This window comes from Emydura macquarii, unplaced genomic scaffold (genome assembly GCF_026122565.2).
Source record: "Emydura macquarii macquarii isolate MOO-44397 ecotype Brisbane River unplaced genomic scaffold, CSIRO-AGI_Emac_v2 contig_1253, whole genome shotgun sequence".
NCBI classification, from domain to species: Eukaryota; Metazoa; Chordata; order Testudines; family Chelidae; genus Emydura; species Emydura macquarii.
This window is the reverse complement of record NW_027131390.1, coordinates 67,440,053-67,453,020: the sequence shown is the minus strand read 5'-3', so window position 1 is coordinate 67,453,020 and position 12,968 is coordinate 67,440,053. Positions and strand designations below refer to the sequence as shown.

Genomic DNA, 12,968 nt, shown 5'->3' with positions numbered 1-12,968 from the left:
ACCTTTTTGGCTCAAGGGTCATAGATACCATTGTTACAACCCTGAAGGGCCACCAGTCTCTGCCAGAAAGCTCCCCCCCCCGCCCGCCTCCCCACAGCCAGACAGAAGGAATTGAACAAAGAGGCTGCCTCCTCGGTGATCTCCAGTCTCCCTGGTTGCAGCAGGGAAAACGCACGTGTCCTGTAGCTCTTTGCGCTCCACCTGTGTCCCTAGGCAGTAGCTCACTTCTGCAGCCAGGGGGACAGAAGATCAGAGCTCCCCGCCCTCTGGCTCCAACAGGGATCCCAGCGACTGTGGACACAGGCGGAGCACTTTGCTGTGCTCCCTGCTACAGCCAGGGGCAGGGAAGCGCTGATCTCCCATCCCCTTGGCTGCAGCAAGGAGCCTGCACCGGTCTTTTAGCCCCGTAGAAACACGCTTCACCTGGGTCTTTAGGCAGCGGCTCCCTTCTGCAGCGAGCAGGAGGGGAGCCGTGGGCCACTCTGAAAGCCCCTGTGGGCCACTTTTGGCCGCCAGGCCACAGGTTGGGAACCACTGTTTTAAATTCTGGTGACCAGAAAATAGATTTCTACATTAGAAGAAGCCAAGTGAGCCATTATGTTAACAGAGTGTAATATAAAAAGAATAAAGGTTGTGAAGCTATCTGCATTAGAACTGCTTCTATCAACCGTGACTGTTTTGTTATGTGAAAAAATTAGTTTGCATTTTTATCAGTTCATTTTTATGCTATATTACCCCAGTATCTTGATCACCAATATGCCTTGTGGGAACATTCTCATTTGTAAACAAATTGGTAATACTATAATTGCAACAACTGGAAAAATGGGTGCACAGTATGTATTGAAACAATATCCCAATAGACTGTAACCATCGTGTCCAGACCATTTAATATCAGGAAACCTGCTATATCTAAGCGATAGGAGATGATACTGTGGAGAATTGCTGATTAATATACACCTTGGGAGGCAGCAGTGCAAGCTGACATTAATCAAAAACACCACTGGAGCAAATATGAAGTCAGAATTACCTCTCTTATCCTGCTTCCCCAACAAGACGCACACTTTGTACTTCTGAGGATTGATTAATTAGTCAATTTCACTTTTAGATGGAAAGTCTCAGGCAGGATAACTAAGTAAATCCAGGATAACTAAGTAAATGTTGAATAAATACAACATTAAATGATTATAGCATGGTGGAAGGAGGTTCTGAATGGGAGTGAAGGACTCATGATCCTATATAGGCAAGGGAAAGATAGCCCTGAGCAAAATTTGGAAAATGGACTACCAAACAGAAGGAAAGGAAAAAGTAACATAAGCAAGCAAGGAGAGTGGAGAGCTCCACATGCTGGAATCTTAGATCAGGCATTCAAATAAACATATCTGTAATCAACTTAAATGAAAACAAAAGTTAAGAGAAAAGTGATTTCCACAGTATGCAATGGAGCTGCCACCTCCTCTCTTGTATCTAAAGTGCCAGATCATCAATTGGTGAAATTTGATGTAGCACCACTGAAATCAATGGAGATACACCAACTTAAATCATCCGATTCTGGCCCATGGTGATTTCCATTTTAAAAAATCAGCATTCGCCACAGTTACTTCTTTTATGTATACTTTGACTAGGAGTGTGATTTCTTAATGGCTTCTATTGTACTTGAAAAGAAGTTCCAACCTCTGTAACATAGTCCTAATAACTACTCAATGCAAGATGCATGAACAGCCTGCCACCCTGCTTTTTATATGCCTCAAAGTTTCTCATCAGTGACTGTTTCATATGATAAGCATAGTAAGATGCCTTGTAAAATTTTTGATTGTTTTATGCACTCTCCTGAGGGCAAAAATCATAGAATAACTGTAGTAGAAAAAGCAAGAGACCAGAATATCAGCTGAGAAACTGAGGTTCCAGCCTGATGGAAATCTACACATTGAATGCTTGATTAGTTCCAGGAACAGCAGGACACTCTGTGTGCAAATTAGTATGTTTGGGAAACGCAAAGCAGACATTTAATTGGCCTTTACCATCTCTTTACAGATATTAAGAAATAAGATGTGGCTATATGTGGCCCATTATGCACATATGAACTGCTGTGTTCTTTGAGTAGTTTCCCTATGGGGACTCCACTTCAGGTGCGCATGTACCTCTCGAGCCCTCGATCCGAGATTTCTCCACTAGCAGTGCCATTTTGAACTGTGCATGTTCCCTATGCCTCCTCATGCCAGACACAGAGGCTTTATAGGGATGTGCAGGTAAACTGTCCTCAGGCCCTTCTGTAGTGCTTCAGCCTGCGAGGGCACTCTAGACTGTCCACATTGAGCATGCCTCGGCTGTTTTGTATTCTTCTTATAGTTGTTTATTAAGATTAGTTAGTATCGTTAGTTGTTAGTAGTCGTTATAGTTAGTTAGTGTTAGTAGTGAGAGGATAGGTTTTTTTTCTCCTTTCTCATTAGGGAGCCTTGTCTTCCTGGCATAGCACACCTGGCTCACTAGGTGTCAAACACTGCCTCTCCTGCTGAGAGGCTATGCCTCTTAATGATGGCCACTCTAAATGTGTCTGTTATTTTTGGGGAGTCCCATATCTCCCAGAAGTGCAGTTTCTGCCTATTTCTCAAGTCAAGTTCAAGGAAAACTGGGAGATTAAGCTCAGACTGTTAATGATGGAGTCCTCACTTCGATCAGAGTCTGAGTCAGGTCAGGAGACCGCCCTCCCATAGTTCTGTCTCTAGACAGATCCAGCACCCCTTCCGCTTTGGCGCAGGCTTCTCCTAAGAAGGGATGGTCATTGGAAGATTCTGAGAGAGCTCCTATAAAGGGTACGCATCTCATCTGAAGGTGTTTGTTCCAAAAAAAAACCCAAGTCCCCTGCAAGATTTATTGTCTCCAAAGACTTGACCTCTTGGTTTGGTAAGTTGAAGGACTCCTCGTCCAGCACCAGCAGAGCAGGAAAACCCCAGAGCTTAAGGGAGAGACATGCCTGACAGTGTTTCAGTACCCTCTACAAGGGATAATGAGGGCAAATATAAGTACCCTGGTCTCATTCCATCAAGCTCATTCCCACCATTAGCACTTACCCATTCGGAACCAAGCAAGCAATGGTGCCAGACTCCATCATTGCCTACATCTGTACACTAGCCATCAATAGTATTGTTAGCTTGGCTACTGCATTCTCGACTACTGCATTCTTGGCTACCACTGATTCCCTACTCAGTAATGCAAGAGTTTGGATATGTGAGGGACCTGTCCATAACAGATGAGCTGCAATCCCACTCCTCATGGGTACCGAGCACTTTTCAGTACTGAGACCTTGATCTCCAGACTGCTATCTTCCCCTGGTACCACAGGACTTTCCACCTTTTTCTATGGGGGCTCCTCCATTGGATGATGTTGAGGAGGATGAAAGGGACTTCCAATCAGTCTCTTCTGTTTCAATCCAGGATTTCCCCCCATATATCCTGTCAGGAACCCATTCTTTGACAATCACAGGGAAGATCATGACTGTTTTACTCAAAGTATTTCCTTGTACCAAAAATGGATGGATGGTGAAGACTGATTTTTGATCTAAGACTTCTAAATAAGTTGGTAAAGTATCAGAAGTTCAGAATGGAGACTTTGACAGCTATAATTCCTTCACTGGAGAAAGGGCATTGATTTTTGTCCCTTGACCTTCCATATAACGATACATCCTTTGCACAGGAAATATCTATGATTCACTATAGGCCAGGATCATTTCCAATACTGAGTGCTTCACTTTGGTCTCTCCTCTGCCCCAACGGTGTTCTCCAAAGTCCTCATGGTAGCTGCTCCTGCTTACCTCCAACAGGAAGCGATTCTGGTCTTCCTGTGTCTTGATGACTGGCTACTCAATGGTCTTTCTTACAAAGCAGTGCTACCTTCCACCCAGATGGCCCTTGCTCTTTTTCAGGAGTGGGGTTTTCAGCTAAATGTAAGGAAATCCATGTTAACCCTGAAAAAAAGCTACAGCTTCTTTGGACTTGTTGACAGCCAGATCTTACCTTCCCTTTGACAGATTCATAACATTGTCAGGTTTTGTATGGACAATTCCAGGGAGTCCTCAGACCACTATAAGGAACTGTCTTCAGCTCTTGGGATGCGTGGGAGCTTGTGCTTTTGTGACTAATAACACAAGGCTATGCCTCCACTCCTTTCAAGGTTGGCTGATAATGACTTATTCTTCAGTCAGAGTTACCTTAAACAGACAGACAATGGTTACTTTACAAGTGTGGAACTTTCTGGATTGGTGGAAAGATCAACTCAATGTCTGTGCAGGCATTCCCTTCTGTCGCCAAACTCCATCACTAACTTTAAGAACAGACACATTTCTATTGGGCGGAAGAATTTATCTCAATGCTTTCATGACTCAGGGCAGATGGACAACTCAGGAAACCAATCTCAACATCAATCTGTTGATGCTCAGGGCTGACAGGATTGCCTGCTTCCATTTCCTACCCCTCATCAGGAGCAAATAAATCAGGATCATAACAGACAACATGTTCTTCATGTTTTATATATACAAGCAGAGAGTAGCAAGATTCCTCTCTCTGTGTGATGAAGCCATGAAGCTATGGAACTGATGCATAGCTGATCAGATTAAAATTTTGGCCATTTACCTCCTAGGCATTCAGAACACCACACCCAATGTCTGCAGCAGACACTTCTCACAGGACTACAGATGGGAGCTAGACTCTAAGTCCTCCATGACATATTCCAAAGGTGGGGTTTGCCAGAGGTGGATCTCTTCTCCACCTCCAGGAAAAAGAAGTGCCCTCTTTTCTGCTGAAGAGGGAGTCTGGTTACTACTCTTTGGGTGATGCCTTCCTTCTGTCTTTGAAGAACGGTATGTTTTATGTGTTTCCTCCAACTCCACTGATACTGAGGGTAATGAATAAAATTAGTTAGGACAGGGATAGAGTGATCATTACAGTATTAACTTGGCTGAGACGAGTTTGGTATCCTTCCTGGCTTCATCTATGCATCTATTATCCACCACTCAAGCTCCTGTCCACTCCTTATCTCTTCTCACAGGATGCAGGTCATGTGTTTCACCCCAACCTAGTGGTTTTCCACCTCTGGGTATGATTCCTTGTTGGTTCCTGGGGTTAGAATCCTCCTGCTCTGGGGAAGAGCAATTGACATTACTGAATAGGAGGAAGAGGTCAACCTGCACTTCTTATTTGCATAAATGGAAGAGATTCTCCAACTGATGCTATCATTGCTGCTAACTGCCTGGATCTGTGCCTCTTTCAGTCATCCTGGATTAAATGCTGGATCTGAAGAAAAATTGGGGTTATCCAGTAGCTCAGTTAAGGTCCATGTGACCACAATATCAGCCTTTCACCCGAGCTATACAGGGGTTTTCCATATTTGCTCAGCCTATATCATCCAGGTTTATTAAGGATTTGGGGACTCTGACTCTACCAGACTAGAGACGTCACCCCGACCCCAACCTGGTACTCAGTTAGCTTATGAAACATCTATTCTAACCTATGGCAACCTGTTGTCTATTCCATTTATCTATGAAGATGGCCTTTTTAGTAGCCATCACATTGGCCCATAGAGTTGGGAAGATTGGTGCCTTGATGGCAGATACCCCTCTCCCTCTTTACAGGATTATTCAAGGATCAGGTTTCTTTAGGCCCAGACCCTAAATTCTTACCTAATATTCTCTTGGAGTATGTCCTTAACCAATGTATTCAACTACGAGTGTTTTCCCCAAAGCCACATAACTCTCTGCAGGAGTCCCATTTTCATACCCTGGATCTTAGAAGGACTTTTGGCCTCCTACTTTGATAGGATCAAGTAGTGTCTTAGACTCAAAGAAGAATAAGATACTCTTATTCAAAGAAGAATAAGACTCCATCTTATGCAGTAACCGCAGTCTTTGAGATGTGTGTCCCTATGGGTTTGCTACTACCCACCCTTCCTTCCCCTCTGCTTCAGACTATTCTCTGTGAAGATGTTTGAGTGGAGAAGGTGGTTCACTCATGCATCTCTATATTGCCATGGTGCCCAGCACAAGGAAATACAGGGTGCATGTGCAGGCCGAGCAGGTACTACCAGTGGAAAAATCCTCTGATTAAGGGTTCAAGAGGCGCATGTGCACCTAAAGGGGAGCACCCACAGAGAGAGACATCTTGAAGAACTTCAGTTACTGCACAAGGGGAGAGTGGGGTTTCAGATCCCATGTTATAATGTTAGAGAACAGTCTTTTGTTACATAGGGTAGGTGGAATAAGGAAGTTTCTGATCTAAAGGTTGAAAAGGAGATGTAGAGGCAGAGTTACAAAACTTAACTTGAAAAATGTTAACATATCTTAATTGCTTGTGTGTTTTTTGCAACACAATTTATTACTCAATAAATTACAGGAGGTATCTTTTTACTTGAATGGTCATTGAAATGCTAGTCACGTGCACGGATGCTATTCATTTTAATTGCGCTACTCACTTTAAACTCAAATTTAACATTTTCCAGTATCTGCATGTTAGGCTAAAGCAAAATCTTAGGTATTTATTTAGCTTCCTACCAGTGTGGCAAATAACATGTATGTTCTTATTGATAGACTGCCTTTGAATTAAAATTTCAGCATACAAACCTAAAGATAATGCTTATATCTGTCTCCATGACTTTGGCACATGCTTAACTTTACACACATCAGTAGTTCCTTTGACTTCAATAAGAGTACTCACTGGTGTAAATATAAGCGTGTGCAAAAGTGTTTGTAAGATCAGGGCCTAAGTGCCCTTCACAGACCATTAAAAATACAATCCAGTGAAGACAAAAACAGCAATAGCAAAGCAACAACCACTATGCACCCAAAATGTGCTAAGTGCTTTATGAGAACTGTAGAAGATACAGTCCCTGTCCCAAAGAGCATATAGTCTACAAAGAAACATGAGGCATGATAAGGTTATACAAAAAAACCCAAAAAAAACCAACATGGTAGAAGAGTAGTGAGGAGGGGAGAACAAGGGTTGCAACAACACAAACATGTTACCTAAGGTCAGATAGTGATATCCCTTCTATTGTTGAATAGTACCTCATAGTGACCACTCAAGGGTTAAGGTATTATTCAACAATAGTGACCACTCCTATTAATGGGACTATTTAGGGAATACTTGCCAATGTGAGTATGGGTTTCACAATATGGCCTTGAGAAAATTATGCATGCAAACTTTTTTATTTTAGCTCTTTGAGTTGTAATTTAGTCTCCCTTTTGGAACCGAAAGCTCCATGGCCATCCTTTGAAAGAAGTTTGTTACAAGGTAGAATTTGGCAATGGCTATGCAACTAATAATAGTAATAAAAACGCAAAAAACATATTCTACCCTCTGCTTGTTATTCTGAATGTTAAGACATTCTTGTGAGGCTGTGTAAGACGAAGGTCTCACTGGGTATATTATGGCCTAAATAAATAACTTTTTTACTTTTTATTATTTTTAATTTAATAGCCATTTGAACTTTACTTAAGCACTTTCACCTGGCCATTCATTGGGGAAATGAAATATATTTACCATAGCTTAACTGTAGATGATTTCACTTGGGTACACAGGAAGCTAATGATCTCTTGGGAAACTGCTGTTATTCTAAGAGGCTTACAAACAGAACAAGGCGTTAAATAGTCACACAGATCCCAGATATTTATGACTTGCAGTGAGACCTCCTGACATTAAGAACCTATTTTTTTTTAATCTGATGCTTCATTAATCCATAGCTGACTGTGTCTCTTGGTGTTTAAAGAATCCTATGTTTCCAACATGTAATATCTCTTTTCTTTTTTTCAGACAAAGGGTAGCATTCCTATAAGATGCTGTACCAAAGAGAACAATGCTAGTATCAGAAAAGTTTTCTAAACCAGACTAATTTTTATCTAAATATATATATTAGCTAGCTAGCTAGCTAGCTATCCACAGGAGAGCTCTATTTCAAGTTTTTGTAATGGTCAGGCCGGCTGACCGGCATAGGCTTTTTAGTTTGTTTACTTTTAATTTTCAGTTCAAAACTAGGACTGGATTATGATACTCTTATTGAAGCTTACTGGCAATATATCATTCAAACAGTCTCATTTACTTCAATGGGGAAAGGTACTATTCCATATAAGTGAAGAGTAACACAATCTGATCCTTAGAACATGTAATACTCAGCAGTGACTACATCACATAGTGCTGTGTGTGTGTGTATATACAATAATTACACACTACCTGAGGGCCACTTGCAAGAAAAGAAGAAATAAAAGATTACGGCCCTGATCCTGCAATGGCACTGGGAGAGTTGAACTCCTGGTATCTGCACAGAGTTTCACTGACTTGATTGGAGTTCTGAACTTGATTGGAGCATATTCAGCTTCCAGAGAAGGAGTTAACAGTCATTAAACACCCTCTTTTATTTTCCTGTATTGAAAACTATCTGGAACCATATAGGATTTCCTGTATAAGACTTCCTGGGTCCACATGTCCATTCCCCTTTCCTAACTACCAAGGGGATCATTCCATATCTTAAATAGCCATATTTTGAAAGTGTTAGGAGGATTCCTGCAGTCTCTCACTCTGTAATACTGCAGATGAGCAAGGCATACCATAGTGTTGAAGACTTATTCAGAATGAGCCACATTGATTCAACTCAGTGTTGGAGGATTCGTACCCAGATCACCGTTGCACAGCTCCTATGTGAAAAGACATCCACGCTTAGGTGAATTTCACCTCCTATGTAGAGCTGTGCTCCAGGAAAGTCCCTTCAATGCAAAAGACACATGTTCTGACTATAGTTAACACAATGGTCACCTAAATGTAATATAAAGACAATATATATCAGAGTGTGCTGACAGTTAAGAATCTAATAATAAGAAACAAAAAAATTAATATTGATAAAATCCAAAAGTTATAAGGGGCTATATGTCGGGATATAGACTATAGAGCAGAACAAATAATACAGATAATGAAAGAGGCATTGTTTACTGTTTACCTTCAAGGAGACAAATGAGCAATGTGATACTTACATTCACTCTTCTCTTCTTCCCACAAAAAAGAAAGAGAAACCTTAACCATCATTCTGTTTTCCATCTTGACATTCTTCCCATCCAGACTTAAATGACTTCTAATTATACATAATATGCATCATATCAGCAGGGGGAAAGAGTACAAAGATAAAAGTTTGTGAAAAATTCCCACATTGTTCTTCTTGACAGAGTCTGTGGTCTTTCTCATCTCCTCCCTCCCCCTTCCCCCAATATATCCAAATGCTTTGTAAAAATCAGACTTGATTTTGTTCACCTCTTTCCCATGATGACTGCAGCTCTGGCTGTTCATAATAAAAGCATAGTTAGACAAAGTCCAGCTAGCTAACTGAAGTCTCTGAAGTATTAATACATTGAGTGACATTTATTAAGACAATAAAAGCTTTACACTGTGTTCTAAAATACTGGAATTCAATTCACATAGTTTGTCAAAACTCTATTTTTATTTTGTCTTAAGTCTGATGTTATCAAGGTTGTTTGTGTTCCAAAATTGGATGAGTTTTAGCAGTAGTTAGCAGTTGGTAATAGGAGTCAAGAAGAGAGATTTTTAACACATTCAGAATGTTTAATTTCCCCTCCATCTGATTACAATAATTTAACATGTAAAAAAATACAGAATTATGTGGATTTAAAAAAGCTTCCCACACACCTTATGGAATTCAAATACTGTGTGGGACTGGAACCATGAGTATGTTCAGTAAGCATAATCTCCAGAAGAATATTTTCATTTAAGAAATAATGTTAAATTAAAAATTAATGGTAGCTGATTTAGCCAAACACTCTGATTCCTTAACATTTAGATTATACTCATTAGGATACCATGTCATGTATATTAAACTAAAATTTTGCTGAGGGTGAAAATCGTAAAACCTAAATATTTGTTTTTTCATTGTATGAATTTCCATAGTAGAAATATTGTAACATAGTAAATTTTAGGGTGGAAAAGAGCAAGGGAGAGCATTTTTACTGCAGTCTTTTCAAATATTCCGTTAATTGAGACCTTTTACTCTAAAAAAAGTATTTAACTGCAGTAAGTGATATGTAATTTCATAAAGACTGCAAATTTTCATTGTGCTGCAGAGAACTGGTTTAGCTCCCAATTCAGAAATAGACTTGGCACCACACAACCAAGATATATAGTATGCTTTACACAGTCGCATCAGAGCTTGACGCAGGAGACATACCATAGATAAATGTAGGAAATCCTAACCCCATCACCATCCAATAAATATGAAAAACTCTGTACTTGCACTATACGAATATGAGCCATTTTTAGGAACCTATTTGAGAGATATATACTATGAATATGTTTTTTAGGTATTGTTAAGACAGAAAAAATTGCCAGAAACTTCCTTCTTATAAATGTATACCATATTATTATGAGCTGGGGAAAATCTTGTTATGGGCTGGGTTAAAACCCTTTTGAGGTTGATAAGTGTGAACTCACAGTTCAGTTAACATAACTGTAAACATTAGCCCTAACAAAGACAAAAGGTGTGTGTGTTCCTGCCCCAGAGCTTTTTGGGCTGAGTATTGTTTTGTGTAGCTGTATGTGAGAGTGTGAGAGAACAAAGAGATGCTGAAGGCACAGACAAGAATAGAGAATGACGCAGAGGACAAGAGGCAAGAAAAAAGACAAACAGCCTGTAAGCACAGCGTGACCCTGGAAAAAACTAGAGAGAACATTTGGGTCTGGTGTTGACTAAAAGGGCTGAAGGTGCTGGTAAGCTAAGGCCTTGTCTACACTAGCACTTATGCCAGCAAACTTTTGTAACTCAGGGCTATGAAAAAAACACACCCATGAGCGACATAAATTTTGCTGGCATAATCACTTGTGTATACAGCACTATGTCAGCTGGAGATGCTCTCCCTTAGGTGGTTTTATTATGTGGACGGGAGATGGCTCTCTCCCGTTGGCATAATGCAGCTACACAAACGCTCTTACAGTGGCACAGCTGTATGGGTACAGGCCCGGGAAAGAGTGCACAAGCTCTCCAGGCAAGGAAGCCTGGGAGTAAGCAGAGAAATGTTTGTTTGAGTTTATGTTGATTTATTTTCTGTGTATCAACCCAGATCCCATAAGCGGGTGCATGGGAGGTTGCCAGCCGGGCTATAGCTACAAAGAGGGCTCCGGAATTTGGCCCCTTGGTAAGCAGAGAATTTTGCTTATGCTATAGTAGGCATTCAGAGATTTGGGTTGATTCTGAAACATCCTGCTCTTTGAAAAGCTCACAAGTGAAATAAAACATAGAGAGAAATCTTTTCTATTCTAGGATGTTACAGGCAGTAGCAACATATGGAATGACATAGGAGAGAGAAAAAGATGCACATGCTAATCTGAATTGTGGATAGATCTTCACTTCTTCCTCTACAGCCCCTTTGTGATGCTCATTGAATATATTAAGTAATTATACTATCAAGAAATTTATCAATGGCTCATTTTTTGTACTATGCATCTCCTGATGCTTTTCATTCATAAAACTGGTGTATTTGTAGTGTTTTATGAGATGGGATTAATTGAAACCCTGAGAAGTTACCAGGGACATTGTCAGCAAATTTAGTCAAAAATGTTCCTTCCTGTAGAAGGTAAATTATGTGCAACCAGGGCACAAGAAAAGAAAGTACTTTAAAAAAAAAAAAAAAAAAAAAAAAGTTTTATACAAAAGGCAGCCTCAAGGAATTACTGCATCGAATTTATTTTCCTTAGATTTATGCTGGTTGATAGTGTCTTAATACATATAGCATAAACAGTATTGGTAGATCACTTGAGTGGTATATGCATTCCTTTTTTCTTTCTTCTATAAAAGGAAATCTTGATAAGATGCTCTCTTTACACAGTCTATTATCACTCTCCAGAATGGATAGTTTAGGGGACTGGAGATGAAAGAGTCTTTCACCTTTATGGTCCAAATTTTATTCTAACTTGCCCCCATGGAGCCGCACTGAAGTGATAAAGGTGTTGAAGCCTTTCTATTGACTTTAGTGGGCTTGGGATTGGACCCAAAACGCATGACGTCAGACGGGTTGCATGATTGTTACACAGGGCAGAACTGGTTCCTTGCCAGAAATGTAAAATTAGGTTGCTGGTATTTGCCCTCACAATTTGTTTTCGTCATTGAATCTCATTCCTCTTACAACAAATTATGCCTAGTAACTAAACTAGGGATGAGATGTGAGAACAAATTTTGCAGGATGCAATGTCAATTACAGCCTGAAACCTACTAGACCAAAGATGAGAACTGGTAAAAGAAGCAAATTGTGAAGGAAAGAATCATGTGCTACTATTATGGATTTTAACCTGGCTGATTCAGAAATTCATGTCTCATTCTCAGCCTATTCCAGAAGACTTGATATTGCAATGGGTATCTCTGAACCCTCAGTTCTGCTTTCATCAATGACACAGATGCAATCCTTTAGAAGCATGGAAGATTAAAAAACTATTGTATCAACTTTATAAGTGTATTCTCTGCTAAATGGATGAGCTAAAAGACATTTCCTTAAAGTCCCTGGGGATTAATTAATGCAAATACTCAATATTGAAACAAAGCCAGTAATAAGTCTGTGGAATTTTCACCTCATGGGGAAATAGCATATACTGATTTAACCTGGCTCAAAAGACATAGCAAAGAAAGAACAAAACACTGTATAAACATACAGCCCTGATCTGGGAGAAGGGTCATGCTCACTTGATCCAAGCACTGAGTGACACTGTGAGCAAGAGGGACAAGCTCTGTGGCAGGCTCTTGAAGTACTTTATTCCTATCAGGGTCTGTCTCCATGTGGAAAATGGGTGACTGCCTAGTAAACTAAGACCTGAATGTAAGCTGTCTACTGTTTTTGAAGATATGTTTCCTTTAATGCTTTTAATCTGTAGAAGTAGTACTTATATTTATGAAGGCTGGCTGATCACTGGTTAACCCAGATATCCTCCCTGAGAGGACAA

The 12,968-nt window shown here is 40.3% G+C and overlaps 1 long non-coding RNA gene across 1 annotated transcript in view; it reads left to right on the top strand.

Annotated features, from left to right (window-relative positions):
• Positions 1-12,453, top strand: part of LOC137154135 (uncharacterized) — a 42,152-nt gene extending 29,699 nt beyond the window's left edge. Inside the window, exons 2-3 of the long non-coding RNA XR_010920099.1 lie at positions 11,099-11,173; positions 12,358-12,453. This is a non-coding gene — a long non-coding RNA (uncharacterized lncRNA). The remainder of the gene's footprint in view (positions 1-11,098; positions 11,174-12,357) is intronic.
• The last annotated feature ends 515 nt before the right edge of the window (positions 12,454-12,968 follow it).